The sequence below is a fragment of the Lepidochelys kempii genome, chromosome 9 (genome assembly GCF_965140265.1).
Source record: "Lepidochelys kempii isolate rLepKem1 chromosome 9, rLepKem1.hap2, whole genome shotgun sequence".
Taxonomy (NCBI): domain Eukaryota; kingdom Metazoa; phylum Chordata; order Testudines; family Cheloniidae; genus Lepidochelys; species Lepidochelys kempii.
The window spans coordinates 52925460-52940381 of NC_133264.1; the positions used below are offsets into that span (position 1 = coordinate 52925460).

At 48.4% G+C, this 14922-nt stretch overlaps 1 protein-coding gene across 12 annotated transcripts in view; it reads right to left on the minus strand.

The window, feature by feature from the left end:
* EPHB1 (EPH receptor B1) overlaps window positions 1-14922 on the minus strand; it is a 342358-nt gene that overhangs the window by 290270 nt on the left and 37166 nt on the right. Inside the window, exon 1 of one of the 12 annotated variants that reach the window (XR_012160841.1) lies at window positions 11858-12068. The exons of the other annotated variants lie outside the window; for them this stretch is intronic. The gene's annotated coding sequence lies outside the window, so the exon portion shown is untranslated. Of the gene's footprint in view, window positions 1-11857; window positions 12069-14922 lie in introns of those variants that run through there. 12 annotated transcript variants of the gene reach the window in all.

A 14922-nucleotide genomic window follows, 5' to 3' on the forward strand; every position in this document is an offset into this window, starting at 1 on the left:
AAAAGATGCTGTCTGACCTAGGCCTGCCACCACTGTTACGTTAGTGGAGCTGCAAAGGTGGGGCAATGCAGACCGCGAGATTTCCCAACTCAAGTCTCATGTAGATGCAGTCTAAAAACCAACTCCTCGGACCAAACGCTAAGTGCACTTACTTCAGGAAGTTTGCTGATTGCTTAATACTCACAAAAAAACCAGCTTGATTCATTTGGGATGCACATATTTCATATTTTTACACCCAATTATCTTCCCAAGAGCCAAGACACATTCTTCCCCAGTGAGCACTGAGTAAATGCTCTCTACCAATATTAAACTGATTTGTCTTGCCTTTCCCCACGTCCCTAAATCTTCTCCATCTCCGAATGATCACAGGCTAAAGCCAGATATTCGTCAGAGTCAGAAGTCAGATCCGTCTCAGAATCATTATTATAACCGAAACTGAGATGACACAGGAAGAAACACAGCATTTGACAAAAATCCTCAGGTGAGTGACCCAGTAGGTGCTTGAACATGTGAGGCCAGATTTTCAATTGAGCTCAGTCTCATTTAGGCACCTAAGTTGCAGCCAGGTTTTCAAACTAGCACACGGGATGCTGAGCTCTTTGCAAAGTCTGGCTATGATATAGATGCTTAAACACTTTTAGAAATTCTGCTCTAGGAGTATGCACTTACAACACTCCCCTCTGGCACATGCAATCCCTGGAGGGGGGTTGCACAAAGAAAGAGGAAACCCTGGGGAAAGGCTTAAAACGTATCCTGCTTTTGGTGGAAGGGGATGAGCTGAGCACAAGCCGTCAAGAGACCAGGCAAAAAAGGGACAGAAATATTGAAATCAAATAAAGAAAACTGCAAAAGCCACATGGTTACAGCAGGCTCCCACTCTCCTGTTATCAGCACAGCTTTCATTTAATCATTCCCTTGGAGCCGGTGAATGGCCTAAACACCATTTCCAATTTCTGCACCATATGGAGCGAGCTTGAAAGTGCAAATGAGGCAAAGAGCCTGAGAGGCAAGGAGAAATAAACCCTGCCTGGCGGTACGATGATAGCAATGCCCAGTGCCGTCCACAGGGTAGGAGAGCCAGCATCAGGATGGAGCAACCTGGCCATGCTGATGCCAGGTATACCAGAGAGGGGACATTTTGCTTCCAAGAGATATCTGCGAGCTTTGCATGCCTTGGCCCCCTGTGACTTGGCCTCAGCAGACCATGCATTCTGCCCTGTGTTGTCTTCTCCCCACTTCGTCCCAGGAAAGGGGAAAGAGCAGCACATCTTGCCACAAAGGGGTGGGTTTGGCTGCCCCTTCCCTGCTGGCAAATGCATGAAAGAATCCTCTATGAGTTTTTGTTTAAAACAAAAACAAAGGAGAGCTGATTCAAAGCCAAAGTAAATGAAAGAGAGAGGAGGGAATATGGCAGTGTCTAGGAAGAGCGGAGGAGAGACAGTGCGTGTAACAGAGTGAAAGAATAAGGGTGTGAGAAAGAAGGTCTGTGTACATAATCGGAGGGAAAAGAATAGGCTGCAGCAGTTCAAAGTGAAAGAATTCTCTCCAAGGCCTGAGTAATGAAACCTGAGCCCTTGGTTTCTCCCTCTGACAGCCCATGATTGCTGAGCACAAATAAGAACCTGCAGAATAGGGGATTAAAGGAGTGGGAGTGGAGAGAGATGAATGAGGCCCTGCCCAAAGAAAGCAAATGAGGGGCATGGTGGGGGGGAGGGGGTAGTTCTAGTGCTCACACAGAGGAAGGCGTGGGTGTGTGACTGCACTGGATGCCATCATGGGCCTGGGCTCCGAGGACACCTTCCCCAAACAAGAAAAATTCCATTTCAAAGCAGGCCTGGAGGGGCGCTTCTCCTTGCTCTCCTTTCCCTTTTGTCATGTCCAAATCTGGACTGATATTGCCAAACTGACCTCAGACACACCCCCTATATTGACTGGTCTGTAAAGTTCGGTGAGACAGAGAGCGCACCAGGCAGTAAATATAACGCTCATAAGATGATGTTCTGGCTAGAAAACATTTTCAGAAGGAGGAAAACTGAATCTGTGTTTCTTTGTTAACTGAAGCAATAGCCATCCTGACATCCAAGCCCAGAGCAGGAAGTGACTTCCCAAAATGCCTTGCACAACAAACCAGTTGGCTCTCCAGTTTCTTCAGCATGGCTTGTAAAACCAAAGTGGGATTTAACACAGCTTTCCGTTTTTTATTATCTTAGTTGAATCGTTGAGGAGGGAGAAACCAGATCACGGCATGTCAAGAGAGATTTGTAGGCACAACAGGAAATTACAATGTCAGACTTGTGTTACCTGGTTCCAGCACTCAGGTCTGATTTAATCTTTGCACTGAATTAAAAACAGCTTGAGGTTGAAAGCAAAGGGAGAAAAATCCTCTGCCAGATATTGTTTTTTAAACTGACCCTTCTCCTCAATTTAAAAAGATTTGCTGTTCTAAAGAAGCACATTCTGACCCATTCTCCATGGGTATGGAGGGCCTGAGAGTCAGTGGAACTGTACTGAGGAGCAGGCAGGATTCCCCCACCTCCCGAAGTGCACCCACACACAGCTGCATGCAGCAGACCCTGAAGGTGGAGTTGAATAGGAAAGTGGTGGGGAAGGGGCCAGCAGATACTGAGGCTGGCATAGCAGCCACAGAACAGACCTGCTGCTACACGACCTGTATTCTTCATCTTCCCGTAGCATGGAGGCTGCAGCCTTCCTTCTTGGATGCATACCTCCTCACTGGTTTCCAGGGCTTTGTCACCACCACACCACACTACTTCAAGGGCACTCCTCTTGGGATTACTCTCGAGGAGCAGTCAAGCCATAGTCAGAGTAGAATGTGGCTGCCCACTGAGTCAGCAGTGATTCTCACATGGGCCATGATTACGCATTTGCACAGGCTTCTAGTTAGTTTCCCAAGGCTGATCATTGATCTGGTTAAGCTCTTAATGGTTTGGATCCTGAAGCAGCCTCTTTCCTCACGCTCCATCACAGCAGTTGAAATACCCCAGGATGTTCTCATCGGCCAGCGCCTAGGCTTGTTTGAGGGCAGAAGGCAGGGCATTCTCCCTGGATTGCACTCACCCCACCTGTTTGAACAGGGCACAGCCCAAAGCTTAGCTATTGACTCTGACTTTTCCTGCCTGGGCGGGAGAACAGTGTCCGGTTTTTCTGTGGTTTGGGTATTGCCTATAATTGGTTGACACTAAGTGTGACATGCTGCATTTGTGTGGCTTTATATTTCTCTTTTCTGTGCTTCTAGGGGTAAAAATAGACAAGAGGAAAAATTCAATTTTAAAAGAAAAGAAAGAAAAAGTGGTCAAAATGGCTAGTGGCTGCCATCTGCAACTACTCTACTCCTCTTCAAGGATTTTCAGGAGCACTCTGACTGGCCTAACCCTAATCCCATTGAAATCAATGGGCATTTTACAGTGACTTGTGTGAGCAAATTAGGCTAGTGTTGAGCACTTTGGAAAATGATACCCATACCACCACTCAGCTCTTATGTAGCAGTTTTCATCAGTAGTTCTCAAGAGCACTTTACAAAGACAGTTTACTCATCCCCATTTTACAGATGGTGAAACTGAGGCATAAAGACAAAGTAACTTGCCCACAGTCACTCAGCAGGCCAGTGGCAGAGTTGGCAATAGAATCCAGTCTGAGTTCCAGTCTTGTGTCCTATCCAAAGGTCCCCCCATAGTACAAGTTATGGCAGTGTGTCCTAACCCTCGGCAGGCAAATACCAATAGCAGGGTTAAGAAGGTACTTTAGCCTCCAATCAATCCTTCTACTCTATGCCAAGGCTACTAACAAAGGTATTAGTGTAAGCTATGATGGGTGGTTTTTGCTGGAGCCTTCCCACAAGTAAATCGCCACTCCGCAGGTGAACTGGATTTCATTCAGTCATTTAACCTGGTTAACTAAGTGTGCAAGGTTTAGGAACTACAATATCTGATCCCTCATTAACAGTTTATTCGAACTCTACACTTTTTTCCAGTATACACATTTCCATTGTATCCACTTAACTTAATTAACTGTTGCCATCATTTTCACTGTTGGTGGGTTCTCATTAAGACATCTAGTAGCTGTTTTGTAGATTAATTCTTATCACTTTGATAACGCAAAAAATAAAATGTTAAATAAAATAATGAAAGAATAGCAAGAGGCAAGCTACTTCACATAACTTTCACACTATCTTCCAGGACTAAGCAGCTGCCCAGGGATGGCCCTAGACCCAATGGCGCCCCAGACAAGGAGTGTCTTTGGCACCCGCTTCCCTCTATTTGTTAAACTTTTGAATAACTTATTTTTTATTGCCTTCGTAGCCCGTTTCATGATTTTGATGCATGATTTATCTTTGTCATATAAAATGATAAATTTGCATGCTACGATCTGTAGATCTGTATTTATTCATGCCATATAGTAGCAAAATATAGTTCTCAAAGTTCAGAAGGTTCCATGAAATTCTACCAAGGTCCAGAACATTCTAAGAGGTTAGTAAAAAAAGAATCCACATGTGGATAAGGTTGCCAGGTATCCAGTTTTTGACTGGAAAGTCCGGTCAAAAAGGGACCTGTTTAGTATCTGATCAGTACTGCTGACTGGACACCGCAAGTCCAGTTACAACAGTAATCACCGCCAGGAGGGTGGTAAGAACAGCTGATGATGATGGAGGAGGGATCTTGACAGCATGCAGCATTTGAGGATTGGAGCTAGCAGCCGGGCTCGCCGTGCAGACACCCCATCCCTAGGGTTGCCAGGCATCCAGTTTTTGACTGGAACACCCGGTCAAAAAGGGATCCTGGCAGCTCCCATCAGCTCCCTGCTTGCCCTGGCTCCATGCAGCTCCCAGAAGCAGACAGCATGTCCAGCTCCTAGGTGCAGGGGTGGCCCTGGGGGCTCCGCACGCTGCCCCCGCCCCCAGTGCCAGCTCTGTAGCTCCCATTGGCTGGGAACCATGGTCAATGGGAGCTGCGGGGGCAATGCCTGTGGGCAAAGGCAGCAAGCAGAGCCCCCTGGCTGCCCCTGTGCCTAGGAGCCAGACATGCCGGCTCCACCCACAACCCCAGCTGGAGCCCTCACCCCCTCTCACACCCCAACCAGTGAAAGTGAGTGAGGGTGAGGGACGGAGAGCGATGGAGGAGGGGAGATGGAGTGAGCAGGGGCGGGGCCTCGGGGAAGGAGCGGGGCAGGGTAAGCGTTTTGGTTTTGTGTGATTAAAAGTTGGCAACCCTATCCATCCTGCCTTCTCAACCTTCCAGGGCCCTGGCACTCTCCAGCACCTCGCTCCGGAGACTGATCCCTCCCCTCTGCCCCACCATGCTGCGATTGGGAATTCAGGCAGGTTCTGCATCAGCTCCTCCCAACCTGGCTCTGCAGGTGGCAGCTGAGTCCCTGGAGAGGTGGGAGAGAGCGACAGGGGGGCCTGTCGTGTCCAGTTTTGAAAAATTGGAAAGTTGGCAACCCTACGTATGGAATACCTGAAACATTTTACTTCAAACATTCTATTTTCCTTTTTGTGGCTAACAACAAAAACAGCACCCCAAGCCCGCCGCCCCAGATGGTCACTGGGTCACCTGCCTCATGACAGTCACATCACGAGCCACCGTTATGCCACAACATCATCCCATTGCAATGAGGAGGTATCAGGTCATCAATGAAGTGGCATGATATAGTGATATCACACTGATTCACAAACTATTTTGGGACTGTTTTAACATCCTGCAGGCCTTGGTTATAAAAAAACAGGGCTAAAAAACTTACAATACCCCACAGCCTATACTGATGAACCACCTTAAAATTACACTAGGGTCTGAACTAGATGCATAGTGAAACTGACTTTAAGATAGTCATAGTGAGTTTCCCATTGCAATCAAATCAACACAAACATTCTGAGTCTGCATTCCCCATACCACCATGTACTTCACACTAGTCTAGTACCTGGTATAGGGGCATCAAGGTAGCTCAGGTGACCAACTAGTTATCAAGAAGAATGCACAGCTGATCCCCAGGACATGAGCCCTTGGGATCATAGCATAAGGTTAGCATGCTAGGGTCACTGTATTAATGCTGAACCCACAGGTAGTCATCCAGATCAGAGCCCCCACCACCCGCACAACCATTTTAATCAGCTACAACTTTAACCCATTGAGACCTGTCTGTGGGGGTGAAGATTCACTGAAGGCCCCTAATGTCTGGCTCGTAGCTAGAGATTCCATCGCCCTAGGTCAGGCCCCTTTTGGGGCTGCTGCAGGCTAGTTTTCAGAAAGAATGCAGCTGACCACTTACTGCAGATACAGGAGTGCTTATGGGGAGCCCTTCCTTTGTGTAACATTTATAGACTCCAGTCAGCCAGCTCTGCTGCTCCCCATAGTGACTGTAGCTGTGGTGGGCCCAATGCATGGGAAATGTTCTCCAGAGCCTTTGTCAAGTGAGCCCTAAATCCCAGAACCTTGCAGACAATCAGCCTCCACTTTGCTGGCTGAGGAGAGAACTGACACAAGCACTGAGGTGGTAAGTGCATATTGTTTTCCTTCTGCAGGGAAGGGGAAGGACCACTCAGAGCTGGAGAAAAGGCAACACGAACCTCACCAGCCTCTGTGCAGCCAGTTGCTGTTGTAAAAATATGTTGCTTTGATGCAGAGATTAGTTACCCTTTTGTTTAAATAAGCTTTTGGCATGTGACCTGAACTGTGCCGCCCCACCCCCAACCTTTCCCTGCTGTATCTGCATTTAGGAACCACAAAATAATGCTTGCTCCCCTCTGCCCTTGGGCTGGCTGGTCCTTTCACTGGGTGGGGGGAGGGAGGGAGGCAAACGAGAATGAAGCACGAGGTGCATGGCCATCACATGGCTGGACACATCCTGCTTGGCCATTTCACTGAGAAAGAGGAAGCAGGTGAGAGCTGGGTGGGTTTAGAGCAGCACTCTGCCCTGTGAATGGAGTGGGAAGAGCAGGTACGTTTAGAACAAGGTACGTTTAGAGAACCCTAGAACTTTGCAATCAAACCTCTACCAGAAGCCCTGGGATTCACATTCCAGAGGATGCTTTATACGTGAAAGCTAGCTAAGGAGACATGGGACCACAAAGAGCTCTTGTTCAGTAGATTTAAGAATCCTACAGAGTGAGCTGCATGGGCATCTCCCTTTACCAGCCTCACTCACTCCACACTGCAAACGGCTCTGGCTTCTTGACAAGCCTTCTGATCCGTGAACTTCACGGAGTTGGTGAGAGAGGGCTGGCAGGATACGACGCTTGGCACCTTTCCTGCCAAGCACACTCCTGCCTCCAGCCCAGACGCCTGTGTGAGTGTGAGCTGGGAAAAGACTCCCAAGGAGCAGGCATGAGGACAGCCATCTGTGAGCTGGGAATCGGGCCAAAGCCGGTCTTTTATTTTCTGGGACCGTTTCCTTTTTGGCCAGATACATAAAGCTGCCTTAATGAGCAGCCAACGCCTCGCTGAAAAAAATCGCTCTGTTCAGAAACAAGCCTGCTTCTAGACAGGGGCTTCTGCATTTCTGCTCTGGGCTTTCACCTCATCACCCAGCAACAATAAGCACCTGGGTCCAGGCAGTCAGGCTGGCTCTAGGAGTCAACAGGGTGGGTCTAGTGCAACAGCTGTACATGGACCAGGAACTCTTTAAATCCTGATTTATATGTTTGGCCAGGCAGATTGCTGTCAGGACAGCTACCTACCTCGCTATATTGCAACCCCTCACCAAGTTATCAAAGTACCTTACAAAAAGGAAAGCAGGTAAGTTTTAGCTAAGTGGTTCTCTCTGTACCTGTCCCCTGGTAACAAGGGGGGTTTGTCATTTGTTACATTATCGTGGTCATTACTATAGTAATTGTTGACTATTACTATGGCTTTTATTGCTGATGGGAAGCCAAAGGGAAAGAGGAATGTCTTGCACTTTGGCCTGCAGGCACCCATGTTCAGCACTGTCCTGACTCAAAGTTGCTCTGAAGGGAGTTCTGCCACCAGCGGCTGGCTGCAGAGAGACCACTTGTCTCCAGCTCCCACTGATTTAACTCTTGTGGGGAGCCCAGCTGTTGTGGAAGACCCTGGTGTAGGACCATGACCTCAACCCAATACCAATACTCAGCAGCAATCCAGTGGGTGATCAGAGCAGTAGAGTAATGTGTTTGTGTGCACCAGTATTAGGCACAAGCAGCATACAGCATGTTGGACTAGCTACAATTTTTCCCAGAGCTTGCCAAGTATAGGGCATTCAGTAATCAAGCTTGTAAATCACAAGAGCATGGATCACCATGGCCAGGTCCAGAATCAATAGTATAGGATGCAGGGCTCTGGCTAGCTGAGAGTGAGAGATGGTCATTCTGACCATTGGAGTCCTTCTGGATTCCTCCTTAATCCGAGATCCCCAAAGGTATACACCCATTAATCGCTCTGGGAGCTGATTCCACCAGTGGCACCTGATAACAGGGTGCCTACTAGTTCTCCAAAGCATCTCGCCCCCTGCCAGGATCAGTCTTGCCTCGGGCTCAGTTTCAGCTACCTGTTCTTCCTCCACCTGCTGATCTGACTTAGCCATTGGAATAGCTTGGAGATAGCAGCCGTGTGAAGATACATGTCAATGTACTGCAGATGTTTGAATATGGTGGGGTTCCATTCCCCTAGTGCTTCTACACAAATACTGAAGATGGAGAAGGTAGAGCCTGTGGGGATCCACAGGTGCATACCTGTCTGTCTATCTATGCCACCTATTACTATAGTATCGGTGGTCCAGAGGTGGAGATACAATTGTTCACCCTAACTCTCTGGGTCTTGTCCAAGAGGAACATACACTATTTTCTCTGCATGTTTCTGGTTATCCTCGCTAGTCTAAGGCACTTTGATGGTATAATCTCTAGCCTCATGGTTGGTCAAATGCTGCTGATCAATCCAAAGTTTGTTATCAGTAGCACCTAGGAGTCTTAGTCATGGACCAGGACTAAGTGCTGTACATGGACCATGTGCTGTACAAACATATACCTGCTGTCCACCATGGCTAGGAGATCGTCCACTGGCACATCCAGAGCTCTCTGTGTCTGGTAGGAAGTGTGACTGGGAGGGATCCAGAATACTGGTGGAGGTATTAGAATTGCCCTTTTCACTTTGAAGATTGGGAGATTAGACACTGAGCAGGAGTCAGAAAACTGGCTGTATTATTAAACTGTTTCTGAAGCATCTGGGTGATGATGGGAAGCCAAAGGGAAAGAGAAAAGCAGCTATGGAGTGAGGTGGAAAACCTGGGGGCGGGGGGAGGGGAGAGGACCACCACCCCCAGCAATTTTAAAGCCACAGACTTACAAATGTCTCTTCAGAGACCTAGTCCCAGCTCAGCTTGGGTTTTGTGGCTGCGTTAGGCTTTAGTTCACACTGGCTTCTGTCTTGTGCCCACAGAGTTGAATGCAGAATCAAAGCAGCCTCTCCTAAACACAGATTTCCTACATTACCCCAGGAACCAGGCCATCAAAGCAGTATCTTCCAGTTCTATTGCAACCTGCAAGTCCAATCACCAGAGCTAACGGCCCCCTGGGCCTGCCTGTGTCTAACGTGTATGGTAAGTGAGATATGGTTTCAGGAACACACATAATTCTGTTCTGTGCAATGCTAACTCTGCTCATTTTTAAAGTGGTAACAGTTCTGCTGTTTCTCTTTGAAGTCTGTTTCTGACTCCACACCACACCACAGAAACACTAACCCAGGAACCAATCCCTGTAGCAAACCTCGTTGCCTACTTTGTCCCCATATCTACTCTAGCGACACCATCAGAGGACCCAACCACATCAGCCACACCATCAGGGACTCATTCACCTGCACGTCTACTAATGTGATATATGTCATCATGTGTCAGCAATGCCCCTCTGCCATGTACGCAAAGGAATAAATGGACACAAATCGGACATCAAGAATGGTAACATACAAAAGCCAGTAGAACACTTCAATCTTCCTGGACATTCTATAACAGATTTGAAAGTGGCCTTACTTGAACAAAAAAACTTCAGAAACAGACTTCAAAGAGAAACAGCAGAACTAAATTTCATTTGCAAATTTAACACCATTGATTTGGGCTTGAATAGGGACTGGCTGGCTCATTACAAAAGCAGCTTTGCCTCTCCTGGAATTGACATCTCCTCATTTGTGAGGTAACTCCCTTCCCTTCTTGTGTCATTATATAACGCCTGCATCTGTAATTTTCACTCCATGCATCTGAAGAAGTGGTGTTTTACCCACAAAAGCTTATGCCCAAATACATCTGTTAGTCTTTAAGATGCCACCAGACTCCTTGTTGTTTTTGTGGATACAGACTAACACGGCTACCCCCTCATAATGGACTCCCTGAGGGAGCTCACTATTGGCAGTCTGTTGTATGTGGAAGGGGGTTGTATTACAGTGATAGGCCAATACTGACATGGGAAACATCCAGCCACCACAAATTGGCTTGAACGTCCTCAAGACACCCACCCATTATGAGCCAGCTCCCTACATTTCTTAGGGTGTCTGTGCATATATACAGGTTTCAGAGTAACAGTCGTGTTAGTCTGTATTGGCAAAAAGAAAAGGAGGACTTGTGGCACCTTAGAGACTAACCAATTTATTTGAGCATAAGCTTTCGTGAGCTACAGCTCACTTCATCAAGAGTGAGTTTGTGTGTGTATCGGGATGCGGGGGTGAGAAAACCTGGATTTGTGCTGGAAATGGCCCACCTTTATCATCATGCACATTGTAGGGAGAGTGGTCACTTTGGATAAGCTATTACCAGCAGGAGAGTGAGTTTGTGTGTGTGTGTTTTTGGGGGTTGGGGGGTGAGAAAACCTGGATTTGTGCTGGAAATGGCCCACCTTGATTTTCATACACATTGTAAGGAAAGTGGTCACTTTGGATGGGCTATTACCAGCAGGAGAGTGAGTTGGGGGGGGGGGGGGGCGGAGGGTGAGAAAACCTGGATTTGTGCTGGAAATGGCCCAACTTGATTATCATACACATTGTAAGGAGAGTGATCACTTTAGATAAGCTATTACCAGCAGGAGAGTGGGGTGGGAGGAGGTATTGTTTCATGGTCTCTGTGTATATAATGTCTTCTGCAGTTTCCACAGTATGCATCCGATGAAGTGAGCTGTAGCTCACGAAAGCTTATGCTCAAATAAATTGGTTCGTCTCTAAGGTGCCACAAGTCCTCCTTTTCTTTGTGCATATATACTAGAAACTCAGCCATCCCATTGCCCACCTGTCCAGGGCTGCCTTCACCATCTGGCACCCTCTCACAGCTGTTCAGGTTGCAGCGAGTCTGGCTCAGTCCCCCTGTGCACCCAAAAATCATCCTTTAGCTCCCTGACCAGTGGTTTCTGGATAGATCATTAATAGCCTTCCCGTTTCCAGGGCAATCAATCAGCATTTGTCAATAAAAATCTCATTCTTCCAAGTCTATCTATGAACCCCATTTCTGTGACGGCTGAGAAATCTAGAGTATACTGTCAGCAAGCTGTCCTTTGTGCCATTCCACAAGAGAATCAACAGTGCCCTCAACCCTCTCTATACAGACTGTAAACCTACTATTCCTGATTTATTCACCCTCTCATAGACACATGCCACCTCTGCTGTAGCACAGGGCCCCATGCATGCAGGGGCCCACCTACAATCCCTCTAACAAACTGCCATGACTAGCAATCTCTCTTCTGCTTCTTTTCTCATACCAGAGCCTGGTTCTGTCCCTTCAGCCACGTCTCCTCTAGTTCTGGGGTCAGGGTAAGGAGGCGAAATTCACGTTGCTGCTTTCTTCATCTTCTAGTGGGATCATTTAGGGGGAACAGCAGAAGAAACAGTTAGTCAAAATAGGTGAAAGAGGACTGTCATACCCTGGAGACAAGCAAGAGAGGCCATGGGTTGTTGTGGAAGCTCAGAGGAGTGTATGTCTGGACACTAGTCACCGATTGTGAAGGAACCAGATGGGGTCTCACTGGTTTTACATGGCTCAGAGCTCTGTAAAAACAAAGGCCAGTCATACACTCACAGAAATGCTTAGCTCGGGGTGGGCAAACTACGGCCCGGAGACCAAATCCGGCCCTTCAGACGTTTTAATCCAGTCCTCGAGCTTCTGCAGGGGAGCAGGGTCCAGGACTTGTCCCGCTCCACCTGTGTCATGGCTCTGCGTGGCTCCCGGAAGCAGCAGCATGTCCCCCCTCCAGCTCCTATGCATGGGGCAGTCAGGGGGTTCGGCACGCAGCCCCCGCCCCAAGTACCGCCCCCGCAGCTCCCACTGGCCAGCAACCACAGCTAATGGGAGCTGCAGGGGTGGTGCCTGTGGATGGGGCAGCGCACAAAGCCACCTGGCCGCGCCTCCGCATAGGAGCCAGAGAGGGGACATGCCGCTGCTTCCAGGAGCTGCTTGAGGTAAGCGCCACCTGATCCCTCTCCTGCCCTCCAAACACCTCGGTCCCACCCTCCTGCACCCCAGAGCCCCCAGCCGGAGCCCTCACCCCCCCCACCCACACCCCAAACCCCTGCCCCAGCACCCTCCCACACCCTGAACTCCTGATTTCTGGCCCCACCCCAGAGCCTGCACCCCCAGCAGGAGCCCTCACCCCCTCCTGCAGCCCAACCCCCAATTTTGTGAGCATTCATGGCCCGTCATACAATTTCCATACCCAGATGTGGCCGTCAGGCCAAAAAGTTTGCCCACTCCTGGCTTAGATGTACAAGTACACCACACACAAAACCTTCGTGTTCATACACAGACAAGAGAAAATGCTTAGAAATAAAACATGCATACAAACAAAAGAGCACAAGCTATTAATCTGGGTGAACCGAAGGAAATGAAATAGTTATGTCTGTAGCTACAACATCCAGAAGAACAAATTTCCTGCCTGGATAATAAATGAATTCTTTTGTTTCATGTTGGCCTCAATCACATGACTATCTTGGCAGATTCTTCATCTAGAAGATCTTGCTGTATAAATACCCAGATGGGTTTGAATTTCAACTGCTTAAAAAACCACACGCCACTAATTCTCCAGACCCCTTTCTCCTCTTTTCCCCTCTCTTAAATAAACTCGGAAGATATCCTACCATGCAAGCAAGGAAACAAAAGACCAGCATGGCCTTATTTTAAAGGCTGCCGGTTAAAATTTCATGTGTATCATTCAGATGTAAAGAAACACCCAGACATCAGAACAATTTACCAGCATTAATGTGTGTAATAAATTACCACTGGCAAAAAGAGAAACAACTCATGTATAAAGCATTTTAAATATTTACAGCCCAATTGTGCCTTCAAGGCACCTAACTGCGCTGGGGGCAGCGTGGCACTGCGATACGCCAGCACAGTGCTTCCCGCACATGGGTAGGACATCCACTTCTACAACCTTTTAAGAGGTGCTGGTTTGGTTCACCTTCACAGCTAGCCAGCTCCCCTACCTAGGCCTTAAACCAGTTTCCTCTTTGCTCATTTAGGTGACTATTACCGTTGTACCCAGGGGACCATAAGGTTCCAGCTGGCCTGTCCTCATGGGCTGCAAGGAGAAAGACTTCTGGGCATCCTCTTCCTTCCCTCATGTTCCTGTTCTTAAGTTAGGCAATTACTTGAACAAAATTATTCAGTGCCCATACACAAACTGCAATAGCAACACAGAGTATTTCCATAGCATTCTGCAGACATTACCTGATTAATTCTCAAGTAGCCCCATTTTACAGATGAGGAAACTGAGGTAGAAAGGTGATGTGACTTGTCCAAGGCCACACAGCATCTCAGTGGCAGCTCACCATTCGCATTCCTCTGCTCTTTCCTCCAGAGCACATGCTTTCCCCCAACCCCGCTCTTCTGTTCCCACACTCATGTGGGCACAAAGCCAGCATGCAGTCCTCTGGGGCATAAATAAGGCCTGGCATTTATTTTTTCTCTTTTTATTTTTCTCAGCTATCAGGAATGTCATATCTAGGTCTTCCCTGGTGCTGCTGGAGAATCTACTGGAAGTCTCAGAGGATGTACATTGTTAGTTGTTACACCTAAATTACAGAGAAGGGATAGCAGTCCCAATTCTAGGTTCTGTCATAATCAGGGGTGTGGGTAGAGTTGCCAGGCATCTGGTTTTCAACCGGAACACCTGGTCGAAAAGGGATCCTGGCAGCTCTGGTCAGCGCTGCTGACCAAGCCGTTAAAAGTCCAGTCAGCAGGCAGCGGGGCTAAGGCAGGCTCCCTGCCTGCCCTGGCTCCACATAGCTCCTAGAAGTGGCCAGCATGTCTAGCTACTAGCTGCAGGGGCCAGACATGCCAGCTGCTTTTGAGAGCTGCCTGAGGTAAGTGCTGCCCGGCCAGAGCTCACACCACAAACTTCCTCCTGCAGCCCAACTCCCTGCCCCAGCCCTGAGACCCCTCCCACACCCCAAACCCCTGCCCTGACCCCCCTCCCACACCCTGAACCTCTCATTTCTGACCCCACGCTGGAGACCTCACCCCCTCCCGCACCCCAACCCCCTGCCACAGAAAGTGAGTGAGGGTGGGAGAGAGCGAGTGACAGGGGGCTGAGGGGGATGGAGTTAGCAGGGCCTCAGAGAAGGGGCAGAGCAAGTGGCAGGGCAAAGGTATTCAGTGTTGTGGGATTAGAAACCCTAGGTGTGGGGGTGGGAGGGAGGCAACCAACGCCCTGGAAGGCTCCATAACCAGGAATTCATTATCTTATAGCCAGCAGAATTGTCCTGCCATTCAAGCCCTGGTGCAGGAAGAGTATGGCTGAGGATGTGTCCTTAGAGGGGGATCAAAATGGTCCCTCACACCTTGCAGAATCTGCATGCTTGGAAAGGAGGTCCACAGCCCCCTTTGTCCCCTTCCCCTCCTGGGCTTGGCCCATCTCCAAATCACAGCCATCCTTTCTCCAAAACATTTATTAGTCAGCAAATTTAAATAAGTGTAATAAAAAATACAAAG